We start from the raw sequence: 6000 nt of genomic DNA, 5'->3' as shown, positions 1-6000 counted from the left end.
GAGAGTCCCTTAATGGATGGAGGCCCCCAAGGAGCTGGCAGCTCTGCTGCCTCAGCAGCCCATTAAGAATTGCAGCCCTGGCGAATGCAATTATGCTTTGGTAAGTGCTTCTTCTAAGCGGTATATAGTAGCGGTGAGGGCAGCAAAAAAGAGATATTTTGCTGCCACAATTAAGGCATCTCTCTCCCGCCCAGCGGAGCTCTTTAAAATTGTACGATGGTTTTTACATTCTGGCCCTCGGGATATTATGGATTCATCTGCAGCCCGCTGTGATGAGTTCGCAAGGCACTTCCAGGATAAGATCGCATGCATTCGCCGGGACTTAAGACTCCAATGTTATGACAGTGAGTTCCAACGAAGCATCCAGAACGCGGTCTTGTCCTTATTTATTGGATGAGTTTCAGTCTGTACAGCTTGAGGATGTTGACAAGATCCTTGGACTGGTGCGGGCGACCACATCTGTTCTGGACCCTTGCCCCTCTTGGCTGGTGAAAGCTGGCAGGACCGGAACCGCCGGCTGGGCCAAGGAGATAATAAACGCCTCTTTGAGAGAGGGAGTGGTCCCTGACTGCCTAAAAGAGGCGGTAGTGAGACCACTCCTGAAGAAATCCTCTTTGGACCCAGATAACCTGAACAACTATAGACCTGTGGCGAATGTTCCGTTCTTGGGCAAGGTACTGGAACGGGTGGTTGCCGGCCAGCTCCAGGGGCTCTTGGATGACACTGATTATCTTGATCCATTTCAATCCGGTTTTAGGCCTGGTTTTGGCACCGAAACAGCCTTGGTCGCCCTGTACGATGACCTTTGTCGGGAGAGGGACAGGGGGAGTGTGACTCTGTTGATTCTCCTTGATCTCTCAGCTGCTTTTGATACCATGGACCATGGTATCCTTCTGGGAAGACTCACGGAGTTGGGAGTTGGGGGTACTGCTTGGCAGTGGCTCCGCTCCTACTTGGTGGGTCGCCACCAGAAGGTAGTGCTTGGGGAACATTGCTCGATACCCTGGACTCTCCATTGTGGAGTCCCGCAGGGATCGGTACTGTCCCCCATGCTTTTCAACATCTACATGAAGCCGCTGGGTGCGGTCATCAGGAGTTTTGGGCTGCATTGTCATCAGTACGCTGATGACACGCAGCTCTATTTCTCCTTTTCATCCTCCTCAGGTGAGGCTGTTAACGTGCTAAACCGTTGCCTGACTGCGATAATGGACTGGATGGGAGCTAACAGACTAAAGCTCAATCCAGACAAGACTGAGACGCTGTTGGTGAGTGCCTTCTCTGCTCAGATGGTGGATGTTCATCCTGTTCTTGATGGGGTTACACTCCCCTTGAAGGAACAGGTTCGTAGCTTGGGAGTTCTTTTCGATCCTTCCCTGTCTCTTGAGGCCCAGGTGGCCTCGGTGGCACGGAATGCTTTTTACCATCTTCGATTGGTAGCCCAGCTACGTCCCTATCTGGACAGTGATGACCTCGCTTCAGTTGTTCATGCTCTGGTAACTTCTAGATTGGACTACTGCAACGCGCTCTATGTGGGGCTGCCCTTGAAGACTGTTCGGAAACTACAGCTAGTCCAGAATGCAGCGGCCAGATTGTTGACGCGGACCAGAAGGTCCGCTCATATAACACCTGTTCTGGCCCGTCTGCACTGGCTTCCTATTTGTTTCCGGGCTAGATTCAAAGTGCTGGTTTTGACCTATAAAGCCCTACACGGCATGGGACCGCAATACCTGGTGGAACACCTCTCCCAATATGAACCTACCCGTACACTACGCTCAACATCTAAGGCCCTCCTCCGAGTACCATCCCATCGAGAGGCTCGGAGGGTGATGACTAGAACCAGGGCCTTTTCAGTAGTGGCCCCCGAACTGTGGAACAGTCTCCCTGATGAGGTGCGCCTGGCACCGACGCTACTATCTTTTCGGCACCAGGTGAAAACCTTTTTATATTCCCAGGCATTTTAAAGTGTATTTTAAACAGCATTTCCGTATTTTGGATGTTGTTTGGTTCGTTATTGTTTGTTTGTTTGTTTTTTATTATTTATTGTATTTATTGTATTTATATATTGTGCTTGTTTTTATCTTTTTGTACACCGCCCAGAGAGCCTTCGGGCTTAGGGTGGTATATAAATTAAACTAAATATAAATAAATAAATAAATAAATAAATAAATAAATAAATAAATAAATAAGAACACAAGAGCCTTGCAGCTGGATGGGACCAAAGGGGGCGCATCGCCTCCAGCATCCTGCTCTCAGGAGCCCGGCACCCCTGCGACTGTCCACCAGAGAACTGTCCTTTTATGCCTGGTCTCTGTCTTCAATTCTTTAACCAGATACTCATCCATGAGAGGAAGACCTGCTGTCTGATCCGGCTACTGCTAAGCTTTCTCAAGGATGGTTGGTGAGGGACTAAGGGCTCTGCCGGTTCCAGTGTGTCTCCACCTCCCTCTTCTGAGAACACCTGGCTCCCTTTTACTGTAAAATCTGGTGGGAGCAACTTGACTGCATTTTTCTTTTAAAAAATTCAGCTTCATGGCTATGTGGGGATTCAAACCCTGGTCTCCGAGGTCATAGTCCAACTCTTTAACCACTACACCACACTGGCTTATGACACATGATACAAAACTCATAAATCAATTTGGTCCTCTCAGATGCTTTTCAGGGATGTTTGATGTGAAGCTGGACCAGTTCTCTCCTGGATCATGGGGACCAGAAGCACAGGTGTCATGGACTCATCACCTGGAGCAGCAACAACCTGACTAGTGCCTTCTTTGCACATGGCTTGCTTAGCACAAATATCAAGTCAATAGCATTCACTCAGGATAGAGGAGGGACTCCTGACTTGCATCAGATGCTTCCAGCCAGGAGGTTACCTTCTGGTATATTTAACTGGTGGATCTTGCAAGCTTCTCACCAATAGCCCACTGACTATCTGGACAAGATCATCCACAGCAGGTTGGTTAACCTCACACATCTTCAGAAGGCAAGATGACAAGAAAGGTGATAGTTCTGCTAGCACAAGAAGGGGGGCACGGTCGAGGACAAGATCTGCACTCAGACTCCACTGCAGAGAAGAGCCAGGCTGCTGTTTAGTCCCTGCATCCCAGGATCCCTGCCCGAGCAGAAGGCCTTCTGACACGGCCTGCAACAAAGGAGTGCCAAGGCTGTGGGATGCTCACCACAAATCACCCACTAATGAAGCTGGCTTTTAACAGATTTTCAAGATCAGCATGAATGGGAGGCAGGCTGCATTCCTAAATTTGGAGGACATTTTAGGCATGACAAATGTAGCTCAAGGCAGGGCACCCCTGGGCCTATCCCTGACTAGCTGCAGCCTGGCCCTCCAGGAAGATTAGGTACAGCCTGCATGCCTGGTGCCCTCATGGGCCCATCTCCCCACCACTGTTAGAGGCTGGAACTCAAGAGAGACTCTGAGGGTGCAGAAAGGAAAGTAAATTCTGGGGCAGGGGGAGAGAGAGAAAGCAAGAGCAGAAGTGAGCATTTATTCATGCAAATGCTGATCTAGTCATTTTTAGACAGCAATCTAAGGGCGAATGATCTAGAAAGAAGAGGTTAGTTCAGAAAGGGAAGGAGTAACATGGCTCCCCAAGGGCCACCCAGGAGGAGTTGAAAGGGGAGGTGCAATGGTTATTGCAGGGCGGAGGGTGGAGGGAGAGTCCTGGGCAGAGTCCACAGGCAGCCCACAGGACTAGTATGCCATTTTGCTAGCTTAGGGGAAATTTGGGGTTTCAGGCAAGATGGGGCTGAGGAAGGCTGGGGTGCTGCTGCTGCTGCAGCTCTGAGACCTGCAAGGAACCATGACTCAGGGATTGTGTTGTGAAATGAAGAGTTGCAGTGCTGCCAGAAACTGACTGCAAGCAGTTTGGGGACCCGCTCTGCATGGGGAGGGGAAGGAGCAGCTTCATCCTGGTGGTGCAGGATTACCACTGCAGAGAGCCAGCTCAGGTGGCTGAAGAGTGTCCAGGGCAATGACCCCAGAGCCATCACAAAGACTGCCCTTTGCAGTTCCTCTGATCAAATACAAGGCTAGCAGGATTTCAAACCAACATACATCAAGTTTCACACTCAATGCTAGTTTCTTCTGTGAGAGTGTTTGGTGCCAGCCAGAGTCTTCCTTGAGGGTTTTGAGGGACAGAGTGGAGGGTGAGTGGGTGCTTCTGATGCAATGGTTGAGCAGGGAGAGAAATGAAGCTGGGAAGGGGAATCCCCACACCAGCCTTCCCCTATCTGGTGCCCTCCAGATGTGGCTGATAGGGCCTGATGGGACTTGTAGTCCAAAACCCCTGGAGGGCACCAAGTTACTGAAGGCTGCCCCACAGAGGGTCCAGAAAGCCCTGCGCAGCACAGGACAGATGCCCAGAAGGCTCCCATCCAGGCACTGGCCTGCCTGACCCAGACTTTCTTTGCTGAAGAGAAGATGGGAAGGGATCCTCAGCACTTTCAGATGATCCTTTGGAACTCTGCTCTCTTTGTCCCCATCCGCTCTGGCCCACTCTGTTGTGGTCTGGACTGTAAAGATCCACAAGGACACACAGCTAGGTCAGGCCAAACGCCACCTTGCTCACCCCTGGATTCAGGCTGGGAAGATCACAGTGCCATGGAGGAGACAGTCTTTCCCTGTTGCTTGCCCCCAACAAGACCTTGCAACCAGGGGTATGTTCACTCTGGACACAGCTCCTGGTTCACTAAAAAGGTTGACAGCTGCAGCTAAATCAAGCCTCCATGAAGCTGGCAGTCCTTAAACAAGCAAATAAACCTAGTCATCTATGCTAACATTGTCAGGATATCAAGTGGCATTTAATTCTGTAAACTCAAGATCAAGCAACGGCTGGTATCTGTGAAGGTGCCCCTTTCCTTTAAGCAGAAGGGGCTGCTTCTCCAGGTCTTTGATTCACTGATCCCCAAGCATGAATAGCAAGAAAAGAACAGCTGCTCCTCTAGGCAGAGCCCTTCATCTCTAGCTCCCACTTTGGAAATGAATTTGCACCTTAATGGGAAGGTGCGGGGCTGTTTACACCCCATCCATGCAAGGTGCAGAGGCTGACTTTGCCTGACATGGGCCCTGGTGCCCCCCTCTCTGATTGATCACAAGGTGCAAAAATAGAAGCAGGCCAAGGAGCAAGCCTAGCAGGTGTTCAGAAAAGTGCTGACTTAGCAACGTCCTCCAAGGGAGTGGAAATCAGGACATCCCAGAAGATGTTTTGATCCTGGGGGGATTATGCCTCCACTGGTGCAAAGAACATTTTCCCGGGATAAGGATTAATCTCTACACTATAAAGGACATTAATTTTGTTGGAATTGTGGAGAAGCACCTCAAAATGCACCTACATTCACACCTTGCATTTATTCCACTTTTATTCCATTCCAAAAAGGCATGGCTTCCCCCAGAGAATCCTGGGAAGTGTAGTTTGTGAAGGGTGCTGAGAGCTGTAAGGCTCACAGAGCTACAATTCTCAGAGTGGTTTAACAATCCCTCTTCCCAGGGAATTCTGGGAATTGTAGCTCTGTGAGGGGAATTAGAGTCTCCTAACAACTCTCAGCACCTTTAACAAGCTACAGTTCCCAGGATCCTTTGGGGGAAGCCATGACTGTTTAAAGTGGAATAACAGCAGAATAAATGTATGGTGTTAATGTGGCCCAAGTCTGAAGCCTCAGTGATTGCAGCAGAGTAAAGTATGCTCCTTTACTGGCAAAGTCACACACACACACTCAGTCTGTGCTGCTGCCACTGATCTAAAACCTAACTGCTAACAAATTCCAGATGCAGTTATTTCACAACAAGTGAGTGGTCCTTTGTATATGCTCAACAAAACTGTTTTGTTTAATACTCCAGGCTCCAGCATGGGGCTCTGTCTGGACTCAGATAAAGTCCCACTGCTTGGCCTACCCCAATGCAAGTATTTAGCCAGTTCAGGAGGATTTTGGAGCAGCTGCTTCCCCCCAGCATCCCCCCTCCCCACTGACTACCCAACATACACGGAG

This window comes from Rhineura floridana, chromosome 12 (assembly GCF_030035675.1).
Source record: "Rhineura floridana isolate rRhiFlo1 chromosome 12, rRhiFlo1.hap2, whole genome shotgun sequence".
Classification (NCBI taxonomy): Eukaryota; Metazoa; Chordata; class Lepidosauria; order Squamata; family Rhineuridae; genus Rhineura; species Rhineura floridana.
The sequence above is the reverse complement of the archived record's forward strand: the minus strand, read 5'-3'. Positions refer to the sequence as shown.